Source organism: Tyto alba, unplaced genomic scaffold (genome assembly GCF_018691265.1).
Source record: "Tyto alba isolate M040663 unplaced genomic scaffold, T.alba_DEE_v4.0 Super-Scaffold_18, whole genome shotgun sequence".
Lineage (NCBI taxonomy): Eukaryota > Metazoa > Chordata > Aves > Strigiformes > Tytonidae > Tyto > Tyto alba.
In genome coordinates, this window is record NW_024881280.1 from 16,834,986 (window position 1) to 16,854,762 (window position 19,777).

Below are 19,777 nucleotides of genomic sequence, written 5' to 3' on the forward strand. Positions count from 1 at the left end.
GTCATCACAGTTGAAATGAAATGAATAACCTGAGATTCCAACTCCTATCAAATTTTTCCTTATGGTTATTAATTTCTTTAAACACAAACTGCATTCATTCCTTCAGTTACAAAGTTCCTGCCCTGTAGCAAGTTCCAGACAGAAACAGCCAGTTTTCCTTTTCCAAAATTAGCCCTACACCAAAAAGAATTTCTGGGGTGATGAATCATGCTTACTGAGTACTGTCAAAAGAGAAACAGCCATGTGATATTCCATGTAACTTCCTTTCAGTTTCTTGTGAATTATTGAATATGTGAATTAATTACCTTGAAGAACAGCAAAGGAAATACATTAAAAAGCATCCTTAAATTGTATGAAAAAGCAAGGTGCCAGTTACCACCTTCCAGCACAATCACATAAAACAAAAAGGTCATCTATGAGCAGAAAGCACACCTCTTCCTTTAAGCCAATGATACTATGCACTTTACTGACCAACAGTAACATTTTAGCCTAACAAGTGGTTTAATAATACAGAGTGCTCCAAAACAGCCCCACCCTGCAAGAAAAGATTAAAAAAAAATTGAAAGGTTAAAGCAAATAGTATTAATTCTGTTCCTAATAAATAAACAGATGCAAACTGAAAACATACTGAAATAAACCACTAGATCTGGAAGTTCACATTCATAATTAGTATCCTTCTGCTGTCCCACGTAAGTTTTCCCCGTCTCATTTTTCTTCTGAGACAGCATTTCCATACAATGACAGAGGGGGTTATATGGTTTGTCTCCAGTATACCCATGCTATTAAACCAACAAGAAAAAAAAAAAAAAAGAAAAAAAGAGGAGAAAAAAGGAAAACATATGCAAAGGCCAGAGTTCCAAGATGTTCTCACTTGGGCATGGTGGCAGTATCCATAGGGGAAGATTCCCTTTCTCCTCCTGCTCTATTTCAAAATGGCCTTTCTTTGATTACCTTCATAAACATGTTTCGCCAAACTGGAAATACCTAGGATCACTGCTGTGGCCACTGCTGGAAAATGGTAGACACATGGACCTTCTTCAGTTACTCTGAAACTAGGCTATGGAAAATAATGCAGAAACGAGGATCCTGTCTGTTTCCAGAAGACGATGTAAAGTATCTGCACTACCAGTGAATTCTAGATTTTGGGTAGCTCACAAATGATCTGCATGAGGCAACCAGCACTGGCTTTATGCAAGCTTCGGTATGGCATCAATGGTGTTTTAAAATTTAAACCATCATGAGCTTGAATCACTAAATAGGATTGATGTCTACTGACTTGTAGATTTAAAAAAACTGCTTGCAATGAAGCATTCAGTTGCCTTAAGAGATTGCAATTTAGGCAACCATTTCCTGGCAGTGTCATTGTTGCACACATTAACAGAAGATCTCAGAAATCTTCTTCTATGACAGGAACCACCATCTCAGAAGGGAAAAAACAAAAACAAAAAAAAAAAAAAAAAAAATCAACAAAATCAACAAAAAAAAATGCAACTAACTTTATCAATATAGTAATAATTCTAGTGTCTGCCAGGAGCTGTCTGTCCCTTAGAATTTATTGCAATATTTCTTTTATTATGCAGTTTAAGAAAAAAGTTAATCTCCATGATAATTCAGCACCAAAATCTGTTATCTTTTAACATTACTACGATAGTCCAGACACAAAGGAAAATACTGTTTTTTTCACCACTACTGCATTCTGTTTAACACCTCTACTCCAACTCAGTTGAGCTTTAACTCCTGTCCTGTGCTTCCCACTTGGATATACTTTTGAGGAATGTCTTGAGAAATTAAAATTGCTCAATCTGAAAATGAGAAATGATCTTATCTGATATAGGAGAATAAATCACTTATCAAATTCTCCAATTTAAGATCTTCAGTATTTAACTTTTTTTGGGGGGGGGGGAGAGGGATGACACACACAGTGGTGTGGCACTGCACTTATGCAGGTGGTATAGAAGAGAAGGAATTAGGATCAAAGTGTTAGATCTGAACACTGTAACCTTGGAACATTACCCACTCTGATCCACACAAGTCTGTATTTATTGGCTTTTTAGGTGTGCTCCCTGTAGGAGAAGAGGTAACAGAGAAGTGACCAACTGCTACTTCTTACATAACTTTAGTTCCAAAAAAAAATTCTTAAACTAACCAGATCTTTTGAGCGCATTTCTTCCAATTCAAATATATTAGTAGACTGCATTTCTGAATACTTCATAAAACAAGATCCATAAATCCTTTTTGTTTGAAGAACAGTGCTTTGATGAAAGAGCAATCTAGGACAGTTCTACAGTTTTAATAAAATGCCCTCATTGCTATTACTTAACAGCATATTTTCAATGGGAATGGTAATTACCTTGCTTTCCTTACCTTTATATAAGGAGAGGGGGTATGGAGAAACCTACAACACTGTAGTAACATGACTGAAATTGGTTGTACAGCCCGGATAGAACTTCAAAATATGAATGGAGGGTGTGTAGGTAAAAGGGAGAGCAAAGGCCCCATGTGAAACAAAGACCCACAACCTCTCCAAGTTACCTGAGTTTCATAAGCAAATTTATGTGGTTCTACCTCTGCTGGAGCTTTTAAATCACCACTGCACTATTTACTTGAAATTAACAGGCTAATCTGGTTACTACTTCTGTCTGCAGTGATGAATGAAAACAGATTAATTTAATCTTCCCTTCAAACCCACATAATTTGTTTTTCATGCTCATATCTGTCAACACCCCAGACAGATTAAGAGTAGACTTCAACCCTGCTCCCTGGCTATACCACTACTCTGCCAGCAGATTACAGGATTTTTTCATGCAGTGCTCTCAAACCCAGTCAGCATGGACACTGAAGCTCTCACAGGAAGGTTGCCTGATTCTCTCCTCCCTTGTACTGCAGAGAAGATGTTAGCTGATTCAGAGACAGAGAAAGAAGTAGGGCTTTCAAACACCACCAGGTTTTCTCTGCCTTCTGTTAGGAGGACTCGCCCTTCTCAGGATCTTATTTTCCAGTATCAAGAAACCAGCTTGTACAGCTGTGTTCACACTGAGAAGACACATTTTCAGTGTACCAGCACATTTGGTGCCTTGTAAGTTTACCCTGACACCTGTGAGTTTGCCTAAAATAAAGGACAAATGTTTGCTGAGCATTCAAACGTATGCAGAATTCCCTCTAGCTTTTGCAAGTATGTTAACTGCTTCAAGGTATCTGACACCAAATAAACCCAGTGTACAAACACCTGAGGAAGGCATACATGGAAACTCAAATTGCTACTCACCTTATAATTGCCGCAAGTCCCTGCTCTTTTACTCTAAAAGCAGGTAGCCTTGTTAAATAAACTATGTAAATCAAATTCAAGATCAAACCCAAACGTTTACTGTGCTTTAGTTGTCTTTGCTGCTACACAATAGAATTATTTACTGCTCTGATGCCTTTTCACAATTGCAATAAGAACAATTCATATCTATTATTTCTTCCTACGCAGCTCTAGAGCTGTCTTTACCAAAAAAAATCCAATTCTCTCCTCTGTTCATTTCTGAGAGAAAAATGGCTTAACTCAGTGTTTTTGAGCCCTGTGACAAAATACACTTCCACATACAGTGGGAAGGGTAGAAAGCTGTGACAAAATACACTTAAATCAAAAGGAAAGTACTTTTAAACAAACTTCCATCAACTAGAAACTTGTCCTAGAATTGATAAAATCTTATTCAGACTACTGTTATTAATATTCTTTTGTGATCAGTACTCTTCACTGCAATGTGCATGGCACACTAAACCTTGTTAAACATCAAGGGTTTGTATATTTTTGCTGGTACCTTAACATTTTTTCTTTCTTTAAAGTCTTCTCCTTTTAATATTAAACTTTCACACTAATCATACTGTAATCTGAGCAGGTATCCTGCTGAAACTACAATCTTTTTAACCACTTATACCCAAGTGAAATTTCGTGAAGGGAAGGAACAGGAGGTAAAAGAATGGCAATCCAAGTACATAACACCAGAAAAAGGAGAAGGAAAATTGAGGAGGAAAGAAGAGAAGGAATTAAAGTTCTATTAATTTTCACATGAAGACAAGTGAGCAGCAGGGACAGGACAGACTTACATTAAAGGAGAAATTTTTTCCTCCAAGAGAAGGAAAACCCATAAATGTCATGCATTCAACAGAGAGCCAGGATCCTGTTCTATACATACGTATCTTTAGTTAATGATGTTCTGTGCTCATTATGTTCAACTGGAGAACTCCCTGACAGAGATCTTCAGGACAGGTAGTTAAAGGCTCAAAGATAATTCTTTATATTCAACAGCTCTTTCAGTAGCTCTCCCATTATGCAAGTATTCAGACATGTATTTTATCATAGATGTTATCACTAATACAATACATTAAACACTAGAAACAAAAGACAAAAGCAAAGAAATTCAACCAAACAAGAAATTATCCATACCCCAAAAAGATAAGGCAGACACATTCAGTCTTGCAGACATTTGCTTTGCAAGTAGTATTTTCATCCCTACTCTGGTACAGATCAGTTATGTTACCATCACAGCACTAACTTTCTGAAATTTGCAAGGTTTAGTCTTTAAAGCAGACTACCTGTCTTACAGCATTCTTCCGTCTTCATCAACACCTCAGGTCAAAGCAGGACCCACATTCCTCACTGCAGTTTTACAACTGATTCCTGAGACACAGCAAAAAAACCCCAGAAACTCAAAGGTCTGAAATCAAGCCTTGGCAGACAGGAAAAACATTCAAATACGTCTTTTTACATTTATATATATATTTATGTGCATTGCAGATGTACAGTATGTATTTGAGGAGTGATGCTGAGCCAAAATACAAACTAACAGACTATATCTAGCATCAGGTACAGTGAGGCCACCAATAAATCACAACACATACTGACAGGCAAAGAAGTTTCAAAAAAGATAACCACTAAACATTATCCTTAAAAGGGTCTGATAACACAGTAGGTACATGTACATATCTATGTATGCTTTCTTCTGGTCATTCATCGTAGCTGAACCTACCTTATTACAAGTTCAGATGTTTTCATCAAAATTCCAATAGCACCAAATGCTTTTTAAAAAGTGGGATACTATCAGGGTTGCAGTACTTAGAACTCTTTATTATTCCTGTTTATATGTTAGAAAGGTTTCAAATAAGAAAAACAGGAGTCAACTAAATTTTCAAAGTTAATCTCTCAAAATGCTCTAGGGAGACAAAAAGTTTAGGATTTTTTTTTTTTTATTCAAATAAAACCAGAAACCCCACACAGTGCTCCATTTGCCTGATGAAAGAAACAATCATTTAATTTGCAAAATATATATGTTTTAAGGACTACAGGATCTATTATTATTTGGGAACCTTCTGTCTCTCCAAGAACACGCCATACAGGAAGTACAGCATGAACAGACAGGCAACTCTGGAAAAATCAGAATCTATAATGCAAGAACCACGAGTGTAGGCACACTGCATGACACAAATATTGTTCTCAACTTCTTAAAAGGCTTTCATTTCATTTTGACAAGGATACCAATTTGTCAAAGGATACATCATTATGAAAGCTGCTTCTAAATCCACATGAGAGGGAGATTTTGAGATTGAGAGGGACTGAGTTAAGTTCATTCTGTGCTTTTAGCTACTATGCTTGGTGATGTTTCATTTTTTCTTCAAAGAGCAATCTTTTGTATGGCCATCTGCACAGCAAGTGAAGAAAGCGAGAGATGTTTTTCAAATAAGGATGATATCAGAAAAGTGTGGGTATAGTCCTAATAGCCAGATGCATACTTTGAATTCTTTGCAACTCATTATTTTTAGTTGCTCATTCAGCTTGACAATTCTAGCATCATTTATATACTTGAGAGAGACTATTTGCTTACTGTAGGAAAGAACAATTTCATAGAAACCCCAAAAGAGAATGGAAAGATTTCCATCTGGAATCAGGCAAGGATCTACTGGTAATAAACTTTCCAAAAATCTTTGAGGAAATTCTTTTTGCCTCTCAGCTATCCATTCAAGTCCAAAGCCCCCCCAAAAAAAAGTATTTATTCTATCAACACAGCAGAACAATCAATAAATAACCTGCCAGGTTTTATATTATCAATCCAAAACATAATACTGCTCAGATCACTTCTATTCTAAGGTCTTCTGTGTACTGGTAATACAATGAAGCTCTGCAAACAGATCATTGGTTTTATTCAGCTTCACACTGTATGTAAGAGCAGATTTTTACAGATGTCTGAAGTTAAGATAATTCATATTTGATTTATGTCCCACTTTTCAAACTAATATCAAACAAAAAAAAGCACATTATGGATATGAATCTCTTAAAAAGCAAAGGTCTCAGATACAGATAAATGTCTAATTAATTTACAAATTATATATACTAAAGTTAACCCTTAACAAATAATTTAAAATAATTTCAATAGAAAATGCAGAAGTATGGTACAGATATTACAAGTATTTAAAGTGCTCAGACTTTTTAGAACAAGGAAAAACGCCAACAAGAAAAGGAAGCAGCCTTTCAATGTCCTGTATCTTGTTATACAATAATCCTACAATGAAATCAATTGCTTCTTTCAATGAAAGATTAAAAGATAACTACAAGATCTACTTCTCTTACCTATGAATGTACGTGGTTCCAATTTTATGCCTTACTACATAAAAAATACTCTGCACAGTACCCTACTCTGATGCAAACAGCAATCTACCATCTCAACTATTTTTAATCTCTTACTTTTTTAGTGACCATTCAGTGCTGGCATGGCATTGGCTTCTGTTGCTCCACTATCGCATAAGAAGCAACCATTGAGTTACCTATCTAATATAATTCCACAGCCCTCCCTCCATTCAACCCCTTACTCTATCCACTCTTTTTCCAGCTTTTCATTTTAGAATGTTCTGGAACTATTTATCCAGCTTTGCTAATTTAAAAGTGTTGATTCCTAACAGCTATTATTTACTCAAAGGGTATGAAATATTTCACATCCTCCTGTCACAGAATGTAATAACATATCTGGAAAGACCCAGAATGTACCACAATGGCATTTACAGAACACTTACCTTTTATCCCTTACCATCAGTAACTCCGTTTCATTTACAGTATGCAACTCTCACAAGAACAATAGAAGAAACTTTGAGAAAGGGAAGAAAAATGGAAATTAAAGGGAAATGAAAGCTAGAAAGGAAATGTCACATTTTATTCTCCCCTTACAAGATAAACTAGAGAAGTCTGATTATTTAGATAAGGAAACAGGAAAATTAAGAAAGGAGAGAACCAGCCTGTCAATGGAGAAAATCAATCTCTATTCAGAATTTTTTATCCAAAGATGCACCAGTTAACATTTAAGGTGAGGCATGACAGGGAAATACACACCTAAGTCCCTTAAGAAGTCCCAGGGGACTGTTAAATGAGGTTTGAAAGACAGCAGCCTGATGATTAAAGACACATACAAAGGACAACAAGATGAGAAATGCTGAAATAACAGACAAAATTACAAAGGAAGAAAATATAAAGAGCAAGCTTAGACAGAGTAACACACAGCTGAGACCAGGTCATGGGAATAATCCTTGTCTGAAGAGGACAGCTGAACCAGTACTACTGGTTCATTAATCAGATAAACGCCTCCAACAGCTCCCTGTTAAGAAGGCCACTCAGGCACCTCTCTTTCAGTGGTACTGAAGTCTCACTTCCTCCATCTCAGACATGTTTATAGGGGGGGATTGCTGCACTTTCCGAAAGTCTTATAATATCGCTTTTCCATTTTCAGAAGTGTTTATTCAGAATACCTTATTACAATACATTATATTATAGTTTGTGTTCCATTTTTTTGGGGATCCCTACAAGCACCACCTCCCCCCTCCAGGTACAGAATGAAATAAAAAGGATTTTTCTCCTACTGGCAGCAAAATTATGTATTTAGCTCTCTTATAGAAGAACAAGGTTCCCTTTCAAAGCTATAATAGACATAAATTGTCACCTTTATCTCATACCACCCTTTTGGAAGGGGGTGCTGGGGGTAATGTTGAAATGATAAAGCAAAAATTAATATGAGCACTCACACAAAGCTGGGCATGTCTTGGAGTTCAGACAAGCCTATGTTGTAAGAACATGAAATAAATCCACATAGTGGAAGGAACACACAGAAAACTAAATCTGGATTTACTGCTTTGTCAGCAGCAGGAAGTGAGCAAACGCACTTGTGTAACTGGCTACCAAACCAGGTTCCTGAGAAACACTGACAAGACACCTTCATATGGGTGACTTTTATTGCTCCACCTGTGAACGTTCATTTCCTTCTGGTGCACAGACAGGGTACATGCACAAATTATGTCAGCCTACAGAGCAAGACACAACAGATACATGAAGAGGCAGCAGAAAAATGTAACAGTCCATATACATCATTGCCCGTTTTACTCTAACTGGTTTGTTATAAACTAGAAAGGGGACGAGGTTTGTGTTATCAACTGGGCAAGACTCTCCATGGCATAAATCCATAAATGCAAATACCAGGGAACTTCAAATGCACACTGAGTTGATGTAAAGTCTTTTACTGAATTGCTTAAAAATAAAAAAATAAAGTCTGATACACTGGCAGTCTATAAGAATTGAAATAGAAAGATGCATTATTATCACAGTTTTGCCACTGAAGTATAACATGACTTCAAACAACTCACTTAAGGTCACATACTTGGCAGCAAATGAGGATTCACCACACCCAGCTCACGGCTGTGTGGAGCGCTCGGCACTTGTGGGACCTCAGGTGCTGCTGAACCTCAGTCTGTGCCACACGGTTGCACAGCCACGCTCCTCAGCCCCATCACTCCTCCCAAGGGGGCCGTGAGGAAGCCTCACTTGGCACTCAAAGTGCTACCTGAGTTACTGGAAAAGACAACCCATTCCTGGACTTTCCCCAGTAACTAAATGGAATATGAAGAACAAATCCCAAACCACACACAGTTAGCTTTTGAATGAATAATAAGACTGCTCTCACACACAAAAACGAGCCAATATCTAAAGTTATTCCAAGGTTTCAGATAAATAATTTGAAGACATCAGCTATTACTGTTTGAAACAAGCACCTAATCACAAGCCATTTCAGATCCTGACTATGCACTACTTCACAGGCTTCCCCTAGGGGACAAACACAAAATAAACAAGTGTCTGATACCACTGGGGTACTCCCAATTTTATCTACCCAAACATGCAGAAAACCAAGTCAGCTCCGTGATAAACTGGTGGCAGGGAAGAGGAAGCAGAGTTGCAAACATGTTATTACCCCCATAACAGCAATGCAGAAGCACTGTTACTGCACTCTAAGGACAAATCTCATCATCAGTACTTATTCTCCCACTCCAAACATTATTGTCTCTTCCACAAGAATAACCACCACCAAAAAAAAATAAATTTTATTTTACATGGCCTAAGTCCAATATGTATGTGTGTATACATATTATACATAAAATATATATGTACACGTACATAAGAATCAAGATGTTTCTTAGCTGACAGAATTTATCTTTGCAGCTTTCTTTTTAGGAGATTAAGAGGCATGATTTTTAAAGGAAAAAAAAAAAAACAGCTACGAGAGTCTAAAATATTTTATATGCATACTTCTTGTCCCCTAAATTGAAACATTGTCTAGCAACTGAACAGAACCTGTAACTAGTTTTCTTTTATATAATTCTTCTGAGGATCTGAAGGTGCCCTACACATAGCTCACATCTACAGGATCCCTTAATCAAGGAATTTGGGTTTGTTATTCCTTTAAGGGCTGGCATATAAATCTTCTGTCAAATAATGGTATTTTAACTCAAAGCCCTATCGGACACACAGGTTTTACTCTTATTTTAAGATGTTAAATGTCATATTTGAGATCCCATCAAGGCATTAAAAATAAATTACTAGGCCTAACTTCATCCTGAGAAACTTCACAGGTTAATGAATTCTCTTACCTTCACAGACACCCCCATGCAAGTGATCCCCTGGGCCGGGGACAAGAACCATCCACAATTCAGTATTACCTTGGTAAGTTGGGGCATGCAGGGACAGTGGTGTGCTATGATGTGTAAATGGGACGTAACCCAACAGACAGCTAGCATCACCCAGTGTGGTACAGTCACAAAATTGCATTGCCTTATTCCCAGCTCACACAGAAGCTATTTCTGTTCATGCTTTTTAATACTGCTTGCTGAAGTAATGCCATTAATATTTTGTGAAACACTACAATGCTCCAATTCATGCCTTCAGGGCTTCAAACTCCTTCCACTGACTAGACAGGAAATGTGGGCACCTCAGGTCAGGGGATGATCAGGTGCCTGAAGCAGGCAGAGTCAACTCACAAGTGTCAGTGCAATGCCTGACATAAAAGACTCGGGCTTTAAGTGCAGACTGAACCACAAATGCAATTTGTGTCTAACTGCAGGTTAATTAACAGCTTTGTAAGATATAACTGATCACCATAAGAAAAATCCTTAGTCTTGGATTTGGATATTTCAAGAACAGATTATATACTGTAACTATAGTCTTAGCATCTGAGAAACATATGTCACCTAGTCCCACAGTTACATATTAAAGGCATGTCTGAAGCCTACCTAAATACATAGGAGACAGAAGAGTAAAGCAACTCCATGGTACAAAGCATGCCTAGCTGCCCTCCAAGTGCCAGTGAAGTCAGCTACAGTCTTTTCTTCAATTTCCACTGGAGTTAAATTAAGAGAGAATCTTTGAAAAACGCACTTCAATAGTGAGTTCCTGTGTGCGTATTTCAGGCTCCGGTAAATTGAAAGTGATCTGAATACCCTACCTTAAAGCAACTTCAGTCTGCTACCATAACATAGCCAAACAATTTTGCCATCAAGAAAAGTTATTAAAAAAATGTAAATATTCAGTCATGGTTGCATTTTTCAAATACAGATCATATTACATTACCAGCGATATGGGAAGTATCCAGCACTTCATATCCTGTTGAGTTGGTCTTTGCTCCTCTGACAGTTACTCCTGAACAGCTGCAAATGCACACAGGCTACAGTAAAACTGATGTTTTCAAAATTTAAATGAACAATTAACACATTATTTCAATTCTCTTAAACTGCAGTTTTACTAAAACCAGTCAAGTATAATCCTTCCCCAGGCAACATACTGAAAGCATGTTTATACTGAAACTGAACTTCTGTACCGATCAAGACAAAAATAAATAGTTTGGGCACAATTTAAGATCGCTCAAAAACGTAAGTTAAGATTTCAGGTCTAGTAACCAAGCAATCCATTCCATCTGTGAATGTGCCTCTGACCTCAGTCAGCCATCTCCTTACAAAACAACTGGAAAAGAAGAAAACCAAACCTCCTATGTTTGATATTCCCTCTTAACTAGTAAACACCTAAATTTACAAGCAGCAATTTCCTTCCTACATCTCCCAAAACAAACAAAATAACTAATCTTAACATAGCTTTTGTCCTAAAGAGAAAGGTGTAATAGAACTGAAAAAAGGCACCTCCGGAGGTCCCACCCAACTTCAGCTGTTCTGTGACTCTGATCTCTGGGATTTTTTTTGCATTTTAAAGTCAGATTGCTTTGTTCAGGCAATCATTTTGTTGTAGATAGAGATTTTAAAATGACAACACTAAGTTGTGAAATCTGAAATTCAATGACTACCTTTAAATTTGTCCTTAAGAGACTAAGGGCACCTGAATAAAAGTTCTTTTGTCAGTCTTTCCCAGTGGAAAGACACCAGAAACTTTTTTGTCTCTCTGAATCTCATAACATGCGTTCAGTGAAGAAAGGTTGCAAAAGCCACAGGTATAGAGCCCATCTGTAGTAGCTGTCTGTCAGAAAGGAACTGACAGCCACCAGAAAGCCAGTAAGAAGTCCCTTTGCGTTGCGAGGCACAAGTGGAGTGCATCTCCTCCGAGCACCCGTCCCTTCTCCAGTGCATGCTGCCTAACAGACTAAGACTGTTAGAAGGTAGAGTTGATTGTTAACCTACAGTGAACAAGTTCCCACTCCACAAAACTAACTGAAATGTTTATATTAAAGTCATGAAGATGCTAACAGACTAGTCACTGAGCTCTCAGCATATCAGAACATTTGGACACTTTTTATTATGGTGTCAGGAACCTGCCATACAGGCTCAAGAAAATAAATTAAGTAACAGGAACTCACTCTAACAGAGTAACACTAATCTGTCAATAATTGATCATATTATTTCTTTCTATATATGACTAATGATAATGATCTGAGCATTGTCTCTTTAAATGAAGAGAGAAAGTTGATATGCTCAGATAATGGCCCACAAAGGCAAACAATTCAAGAGGAAGCTTGTGAACATCCTAGAACTTCTATTCATTACCAAGAGGGAGTTTCCAAGTGTGGATTGCATATGGCCAAGTGTTTGTTCTTCCCCTCCTCCAAAACACACTAGCAAGTGGGAAGGTAGAAATAGAATCAAAAGACTTTCCAATTTTGCACTTCAACAACCCTGAAAAAAATCATAAGCAAAACTTAAGGAATTATGGTTTTGGTTCTGTGAGCAAGTATTTGCGAGACACAAGAGTGTTTTCTAAAACAGTCTGCATGCATAGCGCAGAATTGCCTGTAAAAAGGAGACTCAGAACCAAAATGTATAAATAACAAACTTGTTGGCCAGCAAAGATCTTTTTCATAGATGAATTGTCAGCAAGCACCAAATTTTTAAGTTACATTTCCGATTCTACTTTATGGTGATACTTCAGGCAAAAGAAATTGTTTCCAGAGCAGCACATTTTTTTGTGTGATTTAACCAGGTTTATTTTGGTTCATTTTAACTGGAGTAGGCTAAATTCTCATACTGAAAATCTAATTCAAAATAAGTTTGTTATTTATTACTGATACAAGTTTAACTGAACTGTTTTATGCAGAGACAAGACAAACCGAACCTACCCAGAAATCTGTTTGCAAAGTCTCTCCATTCAAAGTGTTTCATACAAATATATATAATTGGGGATTTCCCCTATTATTAACAGATCTGGATGTTATTACACCACGTGAGTTCTATGCTACTTGGAAGCTTCACAGGTAAAAATCACATGCAATCTCTAAGAAAAGATAATGAATGGAAAGTATCTGAAGTTTACCAGATGAGATTGTCAAGGCAGGAAGGGAAAGACTCTTGCAGCTGGCACTGCTCTCATGTCTACAGCAAGACTAGAAGCAAGTTTAGAGGGCAAGAAGGAAAAAAGTGTAGATTTAGTGCTGGACTTTGTATCAGCTCATGACAGTATAACTTTTAATAACTCGTGTTCATAACCACTGGCAAGAATTCTTCACCGCTGAGCGATCTTAAACGTTCATAACGTTCCTGCTTTATTAATGAAATCAAAATGTTACAGATCAGAAATGTCTAGATCTTTTTCCCTTGACGCTGTTGTTGTTGTATTATCACTAACTGTAGTCTACACATAAAAGTCAGAAGCTCACAACATTAAACACACAAATATATAAACTTAGGTCTTCCAAGTATCAGAAATCCAATATAAATGCCATCTTGTGAAGAACAGAGCCTGCCCTTCCAGGAACAGTATGGTCTAAACTGCCCCTAGACCTGCAGCACTCCAGCACAGCTGGTAATCCTTTCCCACCGCTACCTGCCAAAGAAAAATTACAAAAGGGAAAGTAGGAACACATGATGTTATTGAGCTAACCTGTAGTCATGCAATCCCATTTGCAAAGGAATTAGCATCTTTTATGACAAAGAAGCCACCCCACAGCATCATCTGTGTCAAACACCTCAGGTGCAGATGATGTCTGCCTAAGCTTGAAATGGAAAAAAACACACCTTAATGTTCACAATGAACAACACATGCCAAACATCAACAGGGCCCCCAGCAAATGTATAGTGGAGAAACAAAACAGACTACCAGAAAAAGATTTTTTTGTGATAGAAGTAGGATAATGGCAGTTTTGAAAGACTTTGAATACAATAACTTTGTAAAATGGTCTGCTCTCTTTTCTCCCCTCAATTACCCAGTGAGTATATTTCATGAGTTTATTTCTGCTATAGATACAGGCTCAGAAATGCATTTGCTTCTGGAAAAACCATCATTCCTTTCCACGATAACACCTTATTCCAAGGAGGGTAGGGAAAAAAAAAAGGCAGTAAGAGGCAACATCCTTCCCCCCACCTCTGTAAAACCAGAGTTCCTCTCTTCACATCACAGTCTAAATGTTCAATGACACCATTTGGGCAGGAAAACCAATAATAACTTATCTTGTTAACATATGTCTTGTTTTGAATTGTTGTTACTATTTTGTTCTCCTTTTCTCTAAGTTTAAGAAATTTGCCTGTGATACAAAAGAGCAACTGGTTTAGTTGTTCCCTATTGAAGATTTGTATAATCAAGGAATGCTACACAAGAAGCACCCAGAAACAATCAGGTGATGTTTATTAGCACTGATAAGATACCAGATTTACCTTAGTTTGTGTGTCCTGACTGAGAACAACAAGAAATAAAACCAAAAGCCTAAATTTAAACACGCTTCTATGCAGTTAACACAGCACTGCCTGCTGCAGTCATATGCAAAAGGGTATTAATGAATTCACTGGCATATCTGGCTACAATACAAATTAATACCAAGGCTTTTTAGTTTATCCATTTTCCAAATCCCTAGCACCCCCAGAGACTGCCAATCAAGGACTTAGCAAATTAAGTGTTCTCTTGAAGGACTTGATTTGTCTCTGTACACACATCAGCTACAGCATTCCTGTTTGGTTAAAAACAGAAGGAATCAATTTGTCTTACCATCATGTTATCCAAACACAGGCTTCCAAAACTGTGATTAAAACACTTTTGTACAACCTTGGCAATGTTAACGTATCAGCTGTACAGTGGAAAGTTACAAACGAAGAAAAGAAAAAGAAAGAACAAACGCGCTATTATTTAAGACCACATACCTCCCCCCCCCCCAAAGACCAACAGCTACTATTTTCCAGAGTCAGCATTTGACTGAATTTTATTCATAACAGAATGCACCTTATCCCATATAGTTTTTAAAACTGCATTTTTTTCAAATGTGCTTTACAATTCTCTAAAACATACACTTTAATCTACTAACAACAGTAGAAACACAAGTAGTATTTATTGATGAATTCACCTTATTGAAGAAGTAAACTTCCAAGATAAGTAGCATGAAGTTGTGCAATGAAAAAATATTCAACTAGGAGGGAGGAAAAAAGTACTCTTTATAGTGAGGATTTTATAAATAGATTATTTTTATACTACCCTCACTGTCTAAAAATCCTACATGCACACAAGAGTGAAGTGATCTGAATATACACCTGAAAGATAAAACATAAAATATTTCTCTTTGGGCCTTCTATAGCACACATTATAGTGTTATTGTTATACTTCCCTGACTCTAGATGTTCAGATCCAGGCCATGTCTAGAGGGACACTCAGAAGCTTGAAGATAAATGGAATGGAAATGAGAAATCAATGCATGCAAGTTAACAGCAACTTCAGTCCCCAAAGCAAAACACTCTTACTCAGGAGTAAAACACCCCTCATCACAGACCTTTTTCCACCTGGAAATTCCTTCACCTGGGGAAGCTATCACAAATGGTGATTGGGCTAACTTCCAAAATGGTACTTTCATTCCACTCTAAAAACGTCATGTTATTTTTTATTTTCACTGATTTACCTTAGCACATCCTTAAAGGTGCCATCTAACTTTGGAGGTATATTCTTAAAGAAAATTAAGAGTATGCACCATAACTGCATTCCCCCGGGCAGAAAGGCCCTAAAACATTTCGCTGAGAGACCTTTTTCAAGTAATTTATCAAGCAGACTACCATCAACCCCACGGGGGGTCATTCTTCCTAGGGGCAAGAAAGTGTAAAATTATATTTCCCAGAGGGTGGGGGAAAAAAATACCAACTCACCATCATTATTATTCACACTCAAACTATCATTAATTAAAAAAAAAAAAAAGTTTGGATTTTTTAAGGCTCCATGGAAATAGCTAACTACATTTACAGAAAAAAATCAGGAGTTAGAGTGCTTAGGAACTACAGGTGTAGAAAAGCAACCTACTACTTGCTAACTCATCACCAGCAAGGTACAACTTCCTTGCCCTCTGCTTATTCCTCTCTTACAAAAGAGACGGCAGGTCAGAGGCCTCCTCTACAGTTAGATGCTGCAATTCTGATTAGATATCATAATTAAAAGAGACTCAAGATACCATATTGCCACCTTCCCGTATTTCAGAATGGAAACAGATAAGATCCCGTCCACCTCAGTAACATTAAATACAAAAAGATGCCAGATGATCCCCATCACATGAGCAACAACACTTAAAACTCCTAAGAGAAGTGTCATGGGTCTGTGGAGCCTGTTCAAGCAATGAAAAGCAGTAACACTAGTTCTGACTCACAAAAGGAAAACAACGAAGCTGAAGACATCCTAAAAGACAGCTTATACTTGGAGAAAGATAGAAGAAATTGAAAAGTGATGTAATTCTTAAAACGTGAACTCCTCTGTTTGACAGAGGGCAAAATAAGATTAAAGAAAGAGTAGCACGTTTCTCTAAATAATGATACATATTTCCTTGAACTTCAGACTTCATCAGCATCAGTGCAACAGAAGAGGATAAAGAAGACGATGCGAGTTCTACTTTTGCCTTAGCAAAGCTAGCTGGAACAGAAGGCAGTGGTGGCCGTTTCACAGGTCTGTCAAGGTTACCCCTAAACCGCCGTGCTGGAAGGGGACCAGCAGATCCGCTTAACGTTTGCTGGCCGCTTTTGTGCTGCTCTTCACCACCCGGCGGATCTCCCGAGGCGGAACGGCGGTGGGAGCGGCCGGTGCCGGTGCCGGGCCGCGCCGGCGGCTGCCGCCAGCGCGAAGCCTCCGCCCGGGGGGGTGACTGCGGGGCCGGGACCCACCCCGCCGCCCCGCTCCGGCCGCCTCCGACGACGAGGGAAGGAGGGAAGGAGCGCTGCGCGGCCAGCCGCGCCGCTCCGCTCGCCTCACCCCCGGCGGACGGCGCTCCGCGGCCGCGCAGCTCCGCGGAATCCGGCAGCGGCCGTCGCCCCCGCCCCGCCCCGGGAGCGGCCGCCTCCCCTCGAGGGCGCAGCCCCGGCCGCCTCGGGCCGGCGGTCCGGGGTCGAGTCGGGGGACGCTACAGTGGAGTTAACCGGGAACTCGCCGCCCCGCTTCCTCAGGGCGCTCCACCCGCGGGGGCACCCAACGGGGCGGGCGCGGCGCCACCACCGAGGGAGCCGGTGGGCGCTGACCCGCTCCACGACAAGCCCCCACCTACCTTCCCGCCGGCTCGGCTCGGCTCCGCTCCGCTCCTCTCCTCACCGCAGACAGGCGCGGGCGGTGCGCGACGAGCCGCGACGAGTGCCGCTCCGCTCCGCGCCGCGCTGTGCCCCGCGGCGGCGGCCGCCGCGCTGCCAGCGCCGAGGCGTGAGGGCGGCCCCACGTGCGCCGGCTGCGCCAATCGCGGCCGCCCGCCGGCCGCCCCCCCCGCCGCCCGCGGGCCGCCCCCCCGCCGCCGCCGCCGCCGTCCCGGGCCGCTCGCGAACCGGCGGCGGGGCGGGAGCGGGTCCCGGAGGCAGGCGGCGATAGGGGCGCGTCGGGACGCGGGGAGAGAACAAAGAAACCCCCGCGCGCTGCTGCTCGTGGGCTGGGCGCTGCTTCCGCGCCCGCGGGGCCGCCGCGTAGCCGGGCTGGCGGCGGGAGCGCGCCGTGGCAGCGGGGCCAGGCCCCGCGGGGGGTTGGGTTCCGCCCCGGCCGCAGCCCCGCGCCGCTGGAGGGTGGGCGGCGGCGCCCGGCGCTGCGATAAAAAAAAAAAAGTTTAGACGGAGAAACCTCCCAGATGAGCCCCCGAGGCGCCCTTCCAGCGCTCGCGGGAGTTCCGCAGCGCTCGATGCGCTGAGGGAAACGGGGACCCGCTCGCACCTTGTCCCGGGAAGCGGCCGGGGCCGGCGGCGGGTCTGGCTTCTCCCAACGCCCCCAAGGCGAAGCGGCGCCGGGGGCCGGGCGGGGAGCGGGGCCCCGAGCGACCCCCGCGGGCTCCCCGCAAAGCGTAAGGGGCTTCACGAAAATGGTAACAGGGGGGCGTTGGTCCGCGCTCGGAGGGTGGGATGGAACGGAGCGGTGCCGCCGAGGCGGGGGCAGAGCCGTGCCCGGCGTCTGGGCCGCGCCGCGGGAGTGGCTGGGCGGTCGCTCCGGCAGCACCGGGCACGTAATGCGGGGAAACGAGAAGTCGGCTAGTAAGAAAATAAACGTGCCCAAGATAGCCGAGAATCTTTGTATTTTATTTTACAGTGTGTAATGTATAACGCTGCATTTCTGTATGACCGTCAGCGTGAACTGTACTTGGTACTATTTACATTACTTAATGAAAGCGCAAGTTGATCTTTGCTCGGCTTGTGCGTACTTTGATCCCATCATTTAATCTAGTGGTTGTTGTCGTTGCACAGTGGCAGTTGTTCACTACCACCTTAGTTTTTCAGTCCATTACACTCAGTCATACTGCTGTGCCTTTAGATCTCTCTTAAAAATGCTCTGAAATCCATTCAGTGACTCATATTAATTTCAATAAATTTTGCATGGGTGTCGTGGAAACAGGCCAATCTACTTTTGTTGTAGGCAACAGCCTCCCACAAATGCCTTGCTGCCTCCCATCTTATACAGAAAGAAGTTCAGCCCCCAGTGGCCTTCAGTTTTCCCTGCATATTCAAAATAAACTTCCAAAAGATAGATCCCTCATTTTGGGTGAGTCTGGTTGCCAGCAGAATTCAGTGTCTCCCACATCCACAGACTTCTGGCCAGATGCAGAGCCAGAAAAGAAAATAGGGAAAAGAGGCCACAGTTCTAAAAGGCAAAGTTGGAGACAAGGTTACTTTTTTTCTGATGAATCTGAGCCTTGAGACCTTCAAAGAGTTCATCCCTATCTTTTTTAGAAAGATAAATGTGGGAACATCCAGAGATGTGATCCATTTTTATCTACTAACTAAATACCAAGTCCTTTAAAATGTCATTTTCTAATTTCTGCAACCATACAGCCTAGTAACACTGAAGCTGAGATGGTCATTTAATTGCCTGATTCCAGAAACCAATAAGAAAAAAAGCTGAATATGCATTCAGAAACACCAAAAGTGACACTTTCCAGCCTTTCAACCTTTTATCTGTTTTTTCTTCTTTTCATTCTAGTGTTTTTTGATGGGGTTTCATTTCTTGCTTTTCTTTTTTTTTTCCTCTCTTCCCTCCTCCCCCCTCCCCCCCCCCCCCAATAGCTTCTCTGCAGGCAATATATTTCAGATAAGAGTAGAATTTAAAGTCCAGCTTTTATTTTTGCAGCTTCTCAAACCTTTCAAATGGGTCTCATTTTTGCTTCCATCATCTTTTGAACTGATAGTATGTAATTTTGGTAAGCTGATTGCCACTACTAGAAATGCTAAATTATATTGACGGACTTCGGTTCATATTTAAGCATATAGCCTGTCATTTACAATGACTTGTGTTGTTCCTGTAAAATGTGTTCTTCAGTGTCCTTGGGCTTGTCAGGCTGAGTGGTGTGCTCGTGCTCAGCCATGTTCTCCTCCTACAACAGGATAAATTTACTGGTTAGACAGATTTAGCACACCAAAACTGTCCATCAGACTTCAGCCTTCATGCCAAATGGGTCTAGGCAAGCAAGTGCGTTTACACATGTAAGCAGCCCTAAACAACACAAAAACTGTCAGTCAACCATGTAAAATTATCTGAGTGCCTAATGGTTCTGACAAGTAATATCTGGTAGATTTAAATGAA

At 40.7% G+C, this 19,777-nt stretch overlaps 1 protein-coding gene across 7 annotated transcripts in view; it reads right to left on the reverse strand.

The window, feature by feature from the left end:
* The window catches only part of STXBP6 (syntaxin binding protein 6), a 121,698-nt gene extending 103,206 nt beyond the window's left edge, over positions 1 to 18,492 (reverse strand). For 4 of the 7 annotated variants that reach the window (XR_006165159.1, XR_006165160.1, XM_042791061.1 and 1 more), the window contains exon 1: positions 7,048 to 7,150. The gene's annotated coding sequence lies outside the window, so the exon portion shown is untranslated. Of the gene's footprint in view, positions 1 to 7,047; positions 7,151 to 10,915; positions 10,993 to 17,276; positions 17,431 to 17,920 lie in introns of those variants that run through there. The other 3 variants (XM_042791058.1, XM_042791060.1, XM_042791057.1) reach the window with 3 other exon arrangements.
* Between the last annotated feature and the right edge of the window lie 1,285 nt (positions 18,493 to 19,777).